This window comes from Bison bison, unplaced genomic scaffold (genome assembly GCF_000754665.1).
Source record: "Bison bison bison isolate TAMUID 2011002044 unplaced genomic scaffold, Bison_UMD1.0 scf7180017864304, whole genome shotgun sequence".
NCBI lineage: Eukaryota > Metazoa > Chordata > Mammalia > Artiodactyla > Bovidae > Bison > Bison bison.
In genome coordinates this window covers 5,356,715-5,374,271 of record NW_011494876.1, presented here as the reverse complement: position 1 = coordinate 5,374,271, position 17,557 = coordinate 5,356,715, and positions in this window count along the sequence as shown.

The window sequence follows — 17,557 nt, the reverse complement described above, 5'->3', positions numbered from 1 at the left end:
ACCCTGATACTGGGAAAGATTGAAGGCAGGAGGAGAAGGGGACGACAGAGGATGGGATGGTTGGATGGCATCACCAACTCAATGGACATGAGTTTGAGTAAACTCCGGGAGTTGGTGATGGACAGGGAAGCCCAGCGTGCTGCAGTCCATGGGGTCGCAAAGAGTTGGACACAGCTGAGCGACTGAACTGAACTGAATTGAGGCTGTGTGTTAGACAAGAAAATGTCAACCCACTCCAGTATTCTTGCCTGGGAAATCCCTAGGACAGAGGAGCCTGGCGGGGTACAATGCATGGAGTCACAAGAGTCAGACATGATTTAGCAACTAAACAACAAAAACAGCAAGTTGAGTGTAGAAAACTATGAAGGAGCAAGCAGGGACCTAAGAATAGGAGCAAGGACCTAAGAATAGGAGCAACTCAGTTGTTACCATCCTTAGGCCTACAGGGACAAAGGGAGGGAGGAGTTACCGGAAGCTGAAAAAGAGAGTAAGATATAAAGAGATGGTCTCAGAAACTTGACAGTAGCCGTGGCATTTGGCTAAGAACACAGTTAACCCAAGGCAGGTTCACAGCAAGAGAACCTAGGAAATGAATAATCTCACCTCATTCCTCTTCCTCCCAGCTATGGTGGGGGCTCTGTGCTGCTCAATCCAAACAGGAAGCATAGGGTGCCACAGCCTGCTGATGACAGCAGACAGTTTCCTGGAGTGGAAATCAGAGTAGAAAGGGTGGAGAGTAGATTTGGAGGGACAGAGAAAAAAACATCTAACCCACTCCATTTTACAGATGAGGAAATTGAGACTGGAAAGTTTAAGTTACTTTTTGTGGTCCAGAGCATATACTTTTTTTTTCTTTTTTCTAGCTTTACTGAGGAATACCTAACAAAGAAGAGCATATTCTTTTAATCACTATACTATGTAATCTCTCTGAGCAAGTAAAAATCCAGGCAAAGTGCCATATACATAAAACATGCTTCACAGATGTTATTTTTCCACTTCATTTTAGCCTCCACTGGCAAAGAGAAACCACTGATAAAATCAGTGTCCAGATCTTCCGTACGCAGGGTGCTCCCCCCAGCAAACGAACTAAAGCTCCCTCCCAGGGAGTCAGCCCACATCTCGCAGTCCACACAGTCCCAAAGCACCAGGGAGACCACAATATAAATGTAAAAGACATGCTGCTTTTCCTCTCTGCATTTCTAAACTAACTTGAGTCACTGGCTGTACCACAAAAATAAATCAAAATGTGAGAGTCTGTGAATAGTTGCCATTCGAGGTGCAACTGATTTGTTACACAAGGCACACAGTAACCAGAGGCACACAGACCAAGAGAACAGGGTGTCTGACAATGTGTGCAGACTCCGGCAGCAGCGCCTGCACAGGCCCTCTCTAAGAAAATCAAAGCGCTTGACTGGAGTCTTCTTAATCCAATTCATGCTCTTGCTTCACTCTTGTCAGGAAGGTGGGTGGCAGACGTTATTTATCATTCCAGTGTCACCAGTGGGCTCAGAGAGTGACATGATTTACCTATCGTCAAAGGAGTTTTCAAAAGAGCCTAACTCCATTTGACACATTCTTTTCAGCAAGCGAGATATGCTGTCGGTCCATACCTTGAATGTGTCAATATTATTTGCAAGTGACACCCACATCCCCATCCCATGTGATAGAGTTAGGTTAGTCACTTGAAAGAGTTGATAGGGAGGTTATTCAGAAAAGAGGAATGCTGGAAAATTTGTACTTTGGGGGCTATGCATCACATGGATGAGAGACTGATAATTCTAATGCTGATACGTGCAGGAGATGGCTGCAGGCAGGGTACCTCAAGTAAGTGTGCGTATGACCTCACTTAAGGCTCAAAAGCACCGCAAGAAGGGGTACTACTGTCTGTATCATTTTACAGAACAGGAACATGAGTCCAGAGAGATTAAGTAACTTGCCTGGAGACAGGGTTGGATTCTTGGAGATGCACCTTTAGAAGGGACCAGCACTTGGTTCAGGGCTTTACCGTAGACATCATGAAATTCCTTATAACTTCTAAACAAGGGGACCTGCGTTTTTATTTTGACCTGCACTTTATTTACCAGGCTGTGCAAATACTGTAGCAGGCTCTGCTTGGAGGCATCTATCCTATAAATACCTACAAGTTGTCCCAGGAAGAGGGGAATGACAAGATGCTCAGGTCCCTGGTCTCACAAAGCTGCCATTCCACAGAGGGAGAAAGATGACAAAGGAACAGCAAGATAATGACAGACGGTGATGACTGCTATAAAGAAAGTAAATAGGGGGGTGAGATAAAGTACATGTGGATGGGTAGGTGCTACTTTATATAGGGTGATCACCTTTGAACAGGTAACACTTAATGAGACCTGAGACTAAGAAGGAGCTAGCCTGTCAGGACCCAGAGACAGGCTCCGAACAAGGGAGTGCAAACAAGGGTAAAGGACCAAAGGAGGAAGGAGTGGGACCTGTGTGGAGGGTCCAGGAAGAGTCCTCAGGGACTTCACTTGTGTGATGGGAGCTGAAGTGCGGACAGTGAGAGGACAGGCGCAAGTTGAAATTAAGGATTAGGCAGAAATCATATACAAGGGGCTTTTTAGGACAAGGTTAGGAACTAGGATTTGAAGCTCCTGCACTGTGAGGTTAGTAAAGCGTATATTAATCAAGGGCATGAGACAAGGTGATGCAATTTTAAGATCACGCAGGCTGTTGCGTGGAGAACAGATTGGAGGAGGGCAGGAAACACAGGAGTAAATCACAACTATAACCCACCACCACACATCATGGCTTCCAACAGAACCAGTTAGACAGCACGGGAGGATTTCAGGAAGAGCTCCAGAGAATCTACGTGAAACTGAGTCACATTTCATGTGCATCTGTGTGTACTTGCACACACACATGCACACTTATAAGGCATCTGGAGAGTCCATGTATAATTGATTCACATTTCATAAGTATAAAGATAAATTTTAGGACAAGATTAGGAACTAGGATTTGAAGCTCCTGCACTTGAGGTTAGCAAGATTAGGAACTAGGATTTGAAGCTCAGTCGTGTCCGACTCTTTGCGACCCCATGGACTGTAGCCTACCAGGCTTCTCCGTCCATGGGATTCTCCAGGCAAGAATACTGGAGTGCAGGATGGGGAACACATGTATACCTGTGGCGGATTCATATTGATGTATGGCAAAACCAATACAATATTGTAAAGTAATTAACTTCCAATTAAAATAAATAAATTTATATTTAAAAAAAAGAAAAAAAAAGAATACTGGAGTGGATTACAATTTCCTTCTCCAGGGGATCTTCCCGACCCAGGGATCAAACCCAAGTCTCCTGCATTGGAGGCAGACGCTTTAACCTCTGAGCCACCACGGAAGCCCAAATTTTAAATAAAATATTAAAAAAAATATATGCACAAATATATCATATTCCAAATTTATATTTATTAATTTGTGAAGCTGGATTAACTCAAATTTGTATATATATAAACCTGAGATTTAAAATTCCTTTGCTATCTCTGCTTATTAGAAGAGTCTCCTAAGATTACACGATGAGATAATTAACACCATTACTATTTAAAAACATTATTAAGTGCTTCCTAATACTGTACAACCAGAACAAAATAAATAGGATGCTGCTGGGACCAACAGAAAATTGCATCTCTTATCCAAAGTTCGCAATTTCATATTTGGTGATCCCGAGCTTAGCACTGGCTATTTTTAAAGAAAGGAAGATGCTAAGTATTGTTTTGTATTCTTAAAGAATGATTTCTCTATTTAATGTTGACATAGCAAATGATAATGAATACTGACACATAAGGCAGCTCCATTCCTTAAGTTGCACATATATTCACTCATATAACCTGAAAATAGCGAAAAAATTCTATTATTAGCCCCCTTTTCACAGATGAAGAAACTGAACTATAGAGAACTTAACTCTTCATATTAATAACTGAATAGCAACGCTACATGCGTGTGCTCCGTCACGCAACTGTGTCCAACTCTTTTTGACCCCATGGACTGTAGCCTGACAGGCTCCTCTGTCCATGGTATGTTCAAGCAAGAATACTGGAACGGGCTGCCTTTTCCTCCTCCAGGGGATCTTCCTGACCCAGGGATTAAACCTACATCTCCTGTGGCTACTACACTGGCAGGTGGATTCTTTACCACTGAGCCACCTGCGAAGCCCCAAATAACAAGGCTGCACTGCTTGTAAGCAGTCGTTTCAGAAGAAACACCCAGGTAGTCCGGGTGTAGAGTTCATGCTGTCAAGTATATGATGGAAGATATGGGTGGTAAACTACAGCCCACAATTTGCAAATGAAGTCTTATTGGAACAGCCACACTCACTGGTTTACAGGTTGTTCAAGCCTGTTGTAGCAAACCTGATTTCACTACACCAGCAGAGTTGGACTGTCATAGCAAAGATCATATGGTCCAAAAACCCTAAAATATTTACTACCTGGTCCTTTACAGGAAAAGTTTACTGAACCCTGCCCCAAACTATACTGCATGTACTACTTGTCAGGCACTGTTCTAGCACCAGGGATGACATGCACATGGAGCAAATGAGACTCCTGTTCTCATGGTGCTTATAATTATATAATGGATTTTGTAAGATTGTATGGGGGTGTGTGTGTGTGTACATGCGTGCACACGCTTGTTTGTATATGGACACATGCAGGGGAGCAACAGTCTGCTGCTATAAATTTTGACCATCCAAGTACAGATGATCCCTTACATTTTATGCCTGTTTAAAAAAAAAAATCTAATAGTAGCAGAGCCTTGGGTGTCTTAGAATTGCTTTGAAAGAGAAAACAATTGATATCGTTCTAGGGCCTTCTGTCACAGGCAAGTTACAAAGAGCATGGCTCTGACACAGCAGAGTAATTCTCATGTATAAAATACACCTGCCTATTAGAACTGTACAGCTGCCTTGTTCTTGACAAGTATGCCAATAAAAGGCTAATTAATAAAAACAAAGATTGCTAAAATTGATAAATGTTTATAATAACCAAATCTGAGCTTGCAACTGAAAAGGAAACCTGGCTAGTACTGCAGGAATTAAAATATTTCTCAATCAAAACTCTACCTGCAATATTTATTTTTTCCTTACACCCTTAGTAGATGCTATTAAGATTTTGTGATTGTCAACATTACCATGGCAACCTGTTTGAGAAGGGATGCAAAAAGATGCACTTAAGGCTTCTCTATAGCTGATACTCACCAATAGTGCTCGTCTTTGATTAAAAGGGTGAAGTACAAATTCTTGATGTAACCAGCATCCTATGCCAAAGAACTTGCTTTTTTTTTTTTTTTGGCAGATTATCAAATAATTAAGAAATTCATTGAATTCCTAATACGAGCTGAATCCTGGTAAAATTTCACACTTGTAATCAAAACGTGGTGAAAAATCCATCGATAGAGAATAGTTTGCTGATCATATTATCATAATTGTTGATTGATAGATGACATTAACAGTCTAAACACAGATTTTCTTCTCTCTTTAAAAATGCATTCCTAATTCTAACATGTGGCCTTACCTCATGAATTTTGAAGCCACTCATCTAGAATTTGTGATTCAAATTCAATCAGAATGTATTGAGTTCCTACCAGGTGCCTTCACAAACATCTTTTATTGAATTCTCTCAGCTACACAACCATTCTTGGAAGTAGACATTATCATTCCTATTTTGTAGATGAGTAAATAGAAGCTCAGAGAGGCTAAGTAACTTGCCGAAGGTCACCCAGTGAGAGAAAGACACAGCCAAGAGTCAAATACTACTCTGTTTATGATACTTTCAGGCCCAAGCTAATGTCTATCATTCCTTAGCAATGTTTTCTTAATAGAATGTTGATTATATATAGGACAGAGGAAAGGGCAATATTAAAATAAGTGAGGCAATTATTTTCAAGAAGCTCAAGCTCTTTAACATCTAACACCACTATTCAAATCCTTACATATTTGATGAATATAAATAGTTCTCTTACTTATTAAACCTTGAAACAAACTGTGCTGAATATTCTCCAGTCATCCCTTCAGACACACCCTCCTTCAATTTCCACCCTATTCCATGTTATGGGAGGCCTTTCTTGCCCTCTAGCTTTCTTGTGGGTTCAGTCAATGCACAGCACCACAGAAGATCAAAGGACAGAAAGCAAGTCAGGGTATTTATTCCCCTACCTTCCTACAAGTTGGCAGTGGCTTCATTCCTTTGATAAATGTTAAGCACCTCCCAGGCCACTTTATCCTAGAGCTGCAGTTCTCACCAGATTTAAGCAGAAACTGTCTACTTCTGTGCCTCCAGGCCTAGAGGGTGACAGTACTTTCTTACCACTGCTATCCTGGGGTGCTTCACCACACCATCCCTTGTGAGTTTCCTTTAACCCAGCCTTTTATCAATAGTCCCGTCACTGAGTGCTATTCAATCGAGGCTCTTCAGGTGAGACCTTTGATTACTCATTTAAGATCTTTCCTCTTTTCTAAAATAACCATTCATGCCATAAATTTTCCTCTCAGCACGGCTTTTGCTGTGTCTACAAATTTGATATGAATTCTTTTATTCAGTTCAATGTTTTATTTCCCCTGAGGCATTCTTTTTCAACCACAGATTATTTAAAAGTGTGGTGGTTTAGTTTAAAATTGTTGGGAGATTTTTCTGTTCTTTCTGATACTAGTTTTCTGTTCCATTTCTGGTCAAATACATTCCACATGGTTTCAGTGCTTTTAAATTTATTGAGGTTTGTTTCATGGCCCACATATAGTTTATATTAGTATATGTACCATGCTCAAAAACAATGTGTATTTTGCTTCGTTGGGTAGAGTGTTCTATCTATGTCAGTTAGATTACTGGTCAGTGGTAATGATAAGTTCTTCATCCTTGCTGATTTTCTGTCAAGTTGCTCTATCAGTTTTCAATTGTAATCATGGATTTGTCCATTTCGTGCCTTAGCACTATCATTTTTGTTTTGCTTATTGTGCAGCTCTGTTGCTTTGGCACCTCAGTTATCACCTGGTGACGATGGGGCTCAGTCCCTTAGTCCATCTTTGTAGGTGGGAATAAGGGTAGGACAGTGTTTTTTTTCTGTACAGCAGCTGTTTTCTAAAAGTTTTTTGTCTTGCTAGGCTGCCCTTTTCCAGTCTTTTGGGTAAAGAAAGCAGGCTTTTGTTGGGGCTCATTTTGCCTGGACCCATTGGTCATTTCAAGTTGCCAGTTTCTTTGGCAGCCTGTCTGGGATGTGGGAGACAGAACACACAAACACACAAAACCCAGGGGACTCTCTGCCTTGTTATTATTCGGGTCCTGAGGTCTCTAGTCAGTCTGCCTTTCACAGTATTCTTATATATTCTTTATATTTGTAACATAATGCATTATAATAATGATTATACATATATGTAATTTATAATATATATAGTTAGTATTTATATAAATGTTAAATTACATTATTTCTAGGGTTTTTAGTTATACTAAGCAGAAGGAATAGGACAAAACATGTCTATTCCATCTTCCCTGAAGCAGAAGTCTTCAGGTCAGGTAGTTTGAAACAGAAAATTTAATACATGAAACTAGTTAGAAAAGGTTGGATGAGCTGAAAAACTAAACAGTGAATAAGGAGACCACCCAAAGATCTGCAACAGCAGAAAGTGGCTTCTACCCTAGGACTAGCGGTACACAGAGTACAGGTTGTAATCAGAGCCTAAAAGTTGGAGCTGCCCAATGGAAGACTGGACCATAGAGGGAAGGACTGTCCAACAGAGAGTCTGAAGGAGCTGAAGACCAGTTATGGACTAGCCCCAACCCGAGGAAGAGACAGACGGTGAAAAACTACATTGGCTTCTCCCCTGACATCTCTTCCTCAGTCCCCTTCCAGTGCCTCCCAACAGCCAAAACAGCTGGAAGCCCCATGTCAGAGGAAATGTCATTTACAGGAGTTAGACATGTTGGACACTGAGTAGAGAAGGGTGAGGCAGGAAGCAAATATGGAGGCAAACAGATGCCTGGCACAAAGATGCATAGTTATTTCAGAGCTGCCTTGGATCTGAAGTCAACAATCCTTAAGAGAAGCATGTGCTAATGGCAAGAACATAGTAAATATCTCAGAAGCTACAACAATGTATTATTGGGTGGCCTGTGTGTGTCTGGAGGAGGAGGAAAACCAGCCTAACATACCCTAAAACGTCCAGATTATTTCCTTAAAATCCATCCACTATACTCTGGCTATAATGTCGTAGCTTGAAAGATAACCACAAATATTTATTCTTGTGACTATGCTATCTTTAGACTCTGGTGTTCTGATAACTGGGGAAAAATAAGCCCAAAGGTATGGCTGTGCCCACCTCAGTAATTATTCTTTATTGGGCTAGACGTCTCGTGGTGTGTTTTGTTTTTTCCATTCATTAGTGAAACTACCTGTGTGGTAGTTCCGTGCACCGAGATGGTCTGAGTAGAAGCTGGCTATGTTCCCCTTTCAGATGGGTACATGAACTTAAAAAGAGCACTAGAAAATGTTCTGTTTGAACAGGGAAAAGTTTAACAAATAGATGTTCCACGCCTATAAGTAGATCAATCCACAGAGAAGACCAACAGATTTTAGATGCACAACTACCACTGCATCAGTGGTGTCAATTTGGTGACAATCCATGTGAAATGTCTTGGAAAGGTTCCGGTAGAAAGTTTAATTCAGCACAACCTATAAAGTTAACAATGAAGAATGATGAGTGGAAGAACTTAAGCCAAATGTTGTAAAGAATGCAGTCAAAGAACCCATTTTAATGAACAACTACTCTATCCATCTAAATTCTTATCCTTTCACTATTATTTTGAGAATATATTTCTAAACCTGGGAGACTAAGTCAACATTCCTATACAATTATTTTACAGCTCAGACTTGTTATACTCCTCTCAACAGTGTGTGCGTGTGTGGAAGGGTTACGTAAAAGAATTTATGTACAGGACAAATAAGCTATCTCTGTTCTCACAAATGAGTAATTGCCTTGACTGTTTTTTCCCAATTAGTATAGCAACCTAGAGCTGACTGTACTAGTGTTAGAAGACCAGTACATAAATTATCCTTCAACTGTCATTCAAAACAAATATCAAGACAGAACTAAATATCAGGCAGGGGGGAAAAAAGCCTGGTATGCATGGTTTAATAATAACATACAAGGATAGCCAGCACAGTACTTGAATAAGATGGAGGTGACAAAAGTCAATTAAAATCTTGAGACAGTTTTTGAGATTTGGAATATTAATTAGCAAAAGCAACAACAGAATACCGGCATAAACAGGCACATATTTTGAAATCTTGTTTGTAGTTCAAGAAGCCATTTTTTAAAGAGCACTTGAGAGACTGAAAAGATGCATCTAGAAAAGAAAGCAATTAAAATAATTCAGAACTGGAAGACTTTCGGTCAGCCTGGCACATGTAATACAAAAGGATATGGTGGTCAGCAGGGCATGACAGGAAAACTACTAGGACAGCTACTTCTGTGGGACCCTGTAGTGTTTATTTTTTTCTGGCAAAAGCCACTTTAAAAACACACATGTGAGAAAGTCCGTTACAAGCCTATAGTGTTGTAAACCATCATGAATTGCCTCTTTCAAGCATAAGTGAAAGAAAGGCCATTTCTGCTCTGGTTAAGCAAATCATATTTGTCCACAATAGGATTAGAGATGCCACAGACTGGGTAGTTTGGCTCTATTTCTGTGACAGGATGTCTACCCTGCAAAAATAAAAATAACTAACATCTTTCAAGAGCCTTCTGTATACCAGGAATTACAGTAAGCTTCTAAATGTGTCAGTCCTTCCAAAATGTAAACTACAGGAAGGCAGGGAAACTTGCTTGTTTTAAACATTATTTCACTCTTACACTCAGCACACAGTAGGAACTCAATATATATTTTATCAATGAATGGCGTTTTTTTCAGTAGTTAAATTTTTGTTTATCACTTCTGCAATCAGGAAAAAATAAATTGTGGTTTACTACCTCTTGATAGCAGCCATGAAATCAAAAGACATTTACTCCTTGGAAGGAAAGTTATGACCAACCTAGATAACACATTCAAAAGCAGAGACATTACCTTGCCAACAAAGGTCCATCTAGTCAAGGCTATGGTTTTTCCAGTGGTCATGTATGGATGTGAGAGTTGGACTCTGAAGAAAGCTGAGCACTGAAGAATTGATGCTTTTGAACTGTGGTGTTGGAGAAGACTCTTGAGAGTCCCTTGGACTGCAAGGAGATCCAACCAGTCCTTTCTAAAGGAGATCAGTCTTGGGTGTTCATTGGAAGGACTGATGCTGAGGTTGAAACTCCAATACTTTGGCCACCTCACGCGAAGAGGTGACTTATTGGAAAAGACCCTGACACTGGGAGGGATTGGGGGCAGGAGGAGAAGGGGACGACAGAGGATGAGATGGCTGGATGGCATCACCAACTCGATGCACATGAGTTTGGGGGAACTCTGAGAGCTGGTGATGGACAAGGAGGCCTGGCGTGCTGCGATTCATGGGATCGAAAAGAATCAGACACGACTGAGCGACTGAACTGAACTGATCTCTTGATAGTCATGCCTTTGTGTAAGTCCCTCTCCTTGAGTGTGGGCTGGATCGACTGGCTGACTTTTAACAGGAATACAATGAAAGTAATGAAATGTCACTTTTGGATTAGCTTAGAAAATGACTCTGATTTCTGTCTTGTTCTCTACTGCTCTTTGGCTTGCTTATTCTGATGGAAGCCTGCTGCCTTGCTGTGAGTCACCCTACCAAAGGGTCCATGTGACAAGGAACTGAGGGAGGCCCCGGCCAACAGCCAGTGAGGAAATGAGGCCATTACATTAGTCCAGGGGCTCATGAGGAACTGGATTCTGTCACCAATGACATGGGAGAACTTGGAAGTAGACTCTCCAGCCTAAGTTGAGTCTAGAGATGACTGCAATGCTGGCCATGAAATCTTGTGAGACCCTGAGCCACAGTTACCCACCCAATCCATCCCTGAATACCTGACACGCAGAAACTATGAGATAAAAGCACTTGTTTTGAGCTGATAAGAATGCATAATTTATTACATAGCCATAGACAGCTAAATCTATAGAACATAAATCTACAGAAAAACATCTTCTGTCACATTTTTCATCCCCCCCCCCCACAAGGCATTGTCATTATCTACTTTCTGCTCTTCATGGAATTACTTCTGTCTCTTAAAAATTGACCTGGCAATGTGGTAACAGCTGCTCCTTCCATGACCATGGAGGCTGTATTACAACTGAATGTTTTCTTATTTTAATATGGTCCCTAGCATATTTACAAAGGGAGTTTTAAACAGTTCCTGGAAAATTATAATTAAATCAAAGTTTAAAAGCTACTTTAAAATCCATTAAGTTTATTCATTAAAACACTGTACATATCACAATGATACTAAGTGTTAACATTGATCTTCAGCCTCCTTCCTATTGAAGTTAAAATGGGTTCTCCCTATCTAGTTCCATCTATGGCATAATGACATCCATCTGTTTTCTTTCTAATAGCCAGACAACAGCTGCACAAAAGAGTCCTAAGGATTCACACCAATTCACCATTCCATTCTAAATATAGTTGATACCCTCTTGTCTGGCCCCCAAATTCCAATAATATGTACACATTACAGCTTACTTATGCATTGCCAATGTATAACCCCTTAAATTCTATAAGATACATCTAATACTAAAATGAAACCATAGTAATATAACCTTTGAAACTGGAAGGGTCTTTGAGTTGTCATTATGAATAGAAATGAAATGAATAGAAATAGTTGCCATTATGAATAGAAATAAAATATAAATTATTTTATTTCATTAATGTGGGTCTCTTATAATGTAGCTTTATCACAGGCCTTTTGCTTATCTGCCCAGACTATAGATATTCTGTTTTATCCCCCAGGGACTACCTGATATACAGTAGAAACTCAGAAATATATGCCTAATGATTTAATACAAGAACTCCACCATCATATCTTCATTATTTTCCACATTGTCCTAGCTCTCAAGAATTGACAAGAAAGGGGAGGAAATAGACAAACAACAATGATGTACTGAATAAAGCAGTAATAAGAACTGCTTTGGGAAGTATTCAAAATTATATTAGGAATTTATTAAAATCACACAAATCCCTGGACCCCAGCCTCCAAGTGAATTTCTAATTTCATATGTGAGGGAGTTGCAAGCAAATTTTTCTTTTCTTTTTTTTTCCTAATGTTTACTTATTTGTTTGGTTTCATTGTGGGATCTTCAATCTTTGTTGTGGCATGTGGGCTCAAGTTCTCTGACCAGGGATCAAACCTGGGCCCCCTGCATTGGGAGGGTGGAGTCTTAGCCACTGGACCACCAGGGAAGTGCTAGCAAACTTTTTCTATAAAACAGCCATAGAGTAAGTATTTGAGGCTTTGCCAGCCGTATATTTCTGTTGCAGCTAATCAACACTACTACTCTAGTGTGAAGATATCTGTAGACAACAGGTAAGTGAACAAACATACCCAGGTTCCAATAAAACATTATATGTAGACACTGAAATCTGAATTTCAGAAATTTTTCACATCATATTGTTCTTCAATTTTTTTAACCATTAAAAACTATAATAACCATTCTTTGCTCCTGGACTATACAAAAACAGACAGCTGGCCATATTGGCCTGTAGGCCATAGTGGCAAACCCTTGGCACAGATGAAGGAGCACAAACTCTGGAATCTTTGTGACCTAAGTTAGTATTCCAGCTCTGCGCCTTTCTAGCAGGGGACTTGGGCAAGCTACTTTCCCATATGCACTTGTCTCTTCACCTGAGAGATGAGAGACTTCAGTAATATCTACTTCATCCATAGGATGACAAGAAACTTGAAGACCAAAAAAAAAAAAAGAAAAGAAAAGAGGCTAACAGGCCTGTCTGCTAAAACAACAACTGTGCTACTTGAATTATCATGGTAAACATGTTTTCTTTTAACATGCCAATCAGAGAACTAATTTGGACATGGAATTTAATTAAATGCAGTTGGCTGCATCACTAATAAACTCTTCTCTCTTCATCATATTCTATTACACAGTAGTCACTTCTTTTTGGCATTTGTTATTGTAATGTGATGAGACCTCACCATAGCGTGTCATGGAGTGCACCAGGCAGCATCTTTTATTTTTATATGACTAGGTTTTAATGGGATTTTACAATTTAGCTCTAGGATGTCTAGCTTGCCAAATCATTCAGCAAATGCTAAGGAAATTGTCTTAACTAGCATACTGCAAGTAAATGGTTCAATTTAATACATCATAAAAATAATAAAAAGAGGAAAATAAAATGGATAGGAAAAAAATCATTTTGGAGGAAAGCCTAGTTTCCTACTGAATTAAGATGTTAAGAAACAAAGTTTATCTTTTATTTCTTCCATTTATAGAGGGAGAAGCATTATAGCTACTGTGATCACGATTCCCTGCAAACCCCTCCCCTCCCAAAAGACATGTTCTTAGTATAATCACATTTACTTTACACCAGGCCTGACAAGTAGTCAGTCATCCAGCATCTTTTCACAATCTTTCCCTGATAAAGACGAGTCTTAAAGGAATGCTTTAACTCAAGAAAATGAGTATCTAAATAACAGAACGTTATGCATTAGGACTACAAGCAAGTATGCAGTGGTGAGGGTAGTGAGACAGTACGGTTACAGGCAGAAAACAAGCCCACCTCTGTTATTTGCAGGACCCAGGGAAGGAGCATAAATGGAGAATACATGGCATGTTGAAATATTTAGAAATTATAAATCAAGCAGCATCTCACCCAAAGTACTAGGCCCAATATCTGGGACTTGCCCTCCAGCCTGGATGTTAAAAGCCTGCTGGACTGTGTAATAGCACAGATATGCTGGGCAAGACAGGATGGAACCTAGACCTTGGTTCCCACCTTGGACTTCTGAGTGGTAATTGGATTTAAACACCATTAGAACTCATGATCAAGTTCAGCAAGGTCGCAGGATACAAGATCAATGTGTAAAAATCAATGATATTTTGAGACATTAGCAATGAAAAATACAAAGCCAAAATTAAGAAAGCAATTATATTCATAGTAGCATGAAAGATAAAATACTTAGACATAAAATTAATAAATATCAAGTGTATACTCTTTAGGAAACATTTTTCAAAGAAATTAAAGAAGACCTAAATAAGTGGAAAAGACATTCTATATTCAAGATTAGTAAAGTAAATACTGTTAAGATAATAATACTGTCTAACTTGAACAGATTCAATGCTATCCATATCAAAATCTCAGCTGGCTTTTATTGCAAAAATTGACAACTTGGTCCTACATTTCACATGGAAATGAAAGGAACTCAGAATAGCTAAACCACCTTTGAAAAAAGAAGAGCAAACTTGGAAGACTCAATTCTCAATTTCCAAACTAACTATATAGCTGTAGTAATCAAGATACTGGTAACAGATGGAGATATATAAATCAATAAAATAGACTTAAAAATCCACAAGTGTAACCTCAATTGATTTATGTCAGTTGATTTTTCACAAGACTACCAAGACAATTCAATGGGGGATATACTTGTCTTCTCAACAAATGGTTTGGGGATAGTCACAAGGTAAAGAGGTTTAATCCCCACAGTCTAGAAAATCTGACTCAAAACGGATCACAGAACTAAATGTAAGAGGTATACTATGAAACTTTTAGAAGAAAATATAGAGGTAAATCTTTATGACTGTGTTAGGCAAAGCCCTCTGAGATATTACATCAAAAGCACAAACAACAGAAAAAAAAAAACAGATAAATTAGACTTCATCAAAAATTAAGACCATTTGTACTTCAAAGGACACCATCAAGAAAATGAAAAAACATGGACTGAGAAAAAAATACTTGTAAATCATATATCTGATAAAGGACTTGTGTTCAGAATATATAAAGAGCACTTACAAATCAATAATTGAAAAGTAACCCAATTTAGAAATGGGCAAATATTTTGAAGAGACATTTCTCCCAAAAAAGTATACAAATGGCCAATAAGCATTTGGAAAAATTCCCAATATCATATTCATTCATTTCAGTTCAGTTCAGTTCAGTCGCTCAGTCGTGTCCGACTCTTTGTGACCCCATGAATCGCAGCACACCAGGCCTCCCTGTCCATCACCAACTCCCGGAGTTCACTCAGACTCATGTCCATCGAGTCAGTGATGCCATCCAGCTATCTCATCCTCTGTCATCCCCTTCTCCTCCTGCCCCCAATCCCTCCCAGCATCAGTCTTCTCCAATGAGTCAACTCTTTGCATGAGGTGGCCAAAGTACTGGAGTTTCAGCTTTAGCATCATTCCTTCCAAAGAAATCCCAGGGCTGATCTCCTTCAGAATGGACTGGTTGGATCTCCTTGCAGTCCAAGGGGCTCTCAAGAGTCTTCTCCAACACCACAGTTCAAAAGCATCAATTCTTCGGTGCTCAGCTTTCTTCACAGTCCAACTCTCACATCCATACATGACCACTAGAAAAACCATAGCCTTGACTATTATTATTTATTAGGGAAATACAAATCAAAGCCACAATGAGCTACCATTTCATACCCACTAGAATGGCTATAAACAAAGGACAGAAGAAAGATAATGTTGGAACCCTCAGACATTTCTGGTGTGAATATAAAATAATGCAACCACCATGGAAAATATTTGGCACTTCCTCAACAAGTTAAACATGGAGTTATCATGTGATGCAGAAATTCTACTCCAAGGAAGCCAAGAGAAGTAAAAATACATGGACACACAAAAATTTGTACATGAACGTTCACAGGAACATTATTCTTAATAGTCGAAAGGTGGAAACAATCCATGTGTCCATTAACTGAAGAATGGACAATGGAATATATGCCAATAAAAACGAGTGACATAGCTGTATGTGCTGTGACATGATGAGCCTTGAAAACATTACGTTAAGTGAATGCCGTCAGAAGATACCATACATTGTATGATTCCTGAAATAGGCAAAGCTCTAAGGACAGATATTACATTAGAGACTGTCTATTGCTGAGGTGGTTGGGAGGAAATGGGGAGTGGCTGCTAATAGAAACAGGTTTTGTTTTGGTGTGATGAAAATTTTCTAAAATTGGTTGTTGTGATGGGTACACAACTGTGAATACACTAAAAACCACTGAATTGTACATTTTAAATGGATGAGTTGTATGATATGTGAATATATCTCAAAAAGTTGTTTTAAAAAAGCCCAAAATTATACCACCCAGTTATCTGAGGAACATGGTCCATTTAAATACCTGCTTATTTATGTATTCATTCGATCATCATTTGTTTATGGTTGCCCACTATGTACAAAGTATGAGACTGGGACTTTGTGGGCAGGAAACTCTGGTCTTGCTCACCCCTGTCCCTAGTGTCTAGAACCGTGCCTAGCACAGAGACTGTGACTTTCTCCCAGCCCTCACCTCCCACACTTGCAAGATTTCAGTCTTGCATCCTCAAAGGTCATTCTCTTCCTTAGTTGCCATACATTCAACTGTTTACTCAACTTTCTTACGAGAGAAAAGAAAAAACAATCTTGGTGCCTGGATATTTGTCATTATGTGGGATCCATTTAAAATTTGGTTCTTCTCTTGCTTGTGTCTAACAGTGGATAACCATCAGAAACTTTGGGGATGTCCACTACAGCACATGGGCAAGGCAGTCAAAGAGTTACTGGACACTCAATAAACTTCTCTTTGTTTCTCAGAGAATGTGAAGGACTGGTAATGTCCTCCTCTCATTGGAAGGCCGAGCATCACCAAGTAGATTAGTTCACTTGAACCCCACACTACTCACCCAGGCCCATGAGTCAAGATCTCAATGTTCTTTACCTTAAATCCAAAGAAAATCTAACTGATCTAGGGTAGAAACCGGAAACCTTTTTTCTTAAAAGGACAGACATCACACATTTTAATCTTTTTTTCACCAAGGACATGCTTTTATTTATTGATGTATGCATCCCCTCCAAAAGCCTTTATCCAACCTTCCTATGTGATAAGTACTTTTAAGAAGTGGAAATTAAGATGAATTAGATCTCTTCCTTGCTCCCAAGAGGTTTGTGGGTTTTTTTTTTTATTTAACTTTACAATATTGTATTGGTTTTGCCATATATAAAAATTAATCTGCCACAGGTATATATGTGTTCCCCATCCTGAACCCTCCTCCCTCCTCCCTCCCCATACCATCCCTCTGGGTCGTCCTAGTGCACCAGCCCCAAGCATCCAGTATCGTGCATCGAACCTGGACTGGCGACTCGTTTCATATATGATATTATACATATTTCAATGCCATTCTCTCAAATCATCCCACCCTCTCCCTCTCCCACAGAGTCCAAAAGACTGTTCTATACATCAGTGTCTCTTTTGCTGTCTCGTATACAGGGTTATTGTTACCATCTTTCTAAATTCCATATATATGTGTTAGTATATTGTATTGGTGTTTTTCTTTCTGGCTTACTTCACTCTGTATAATAGGCTCCAGTTTCATCCACCTCATTAGAACTGATTCAAATGTGTTCTTTTTAATGGCTGAGTAATACTCCATTG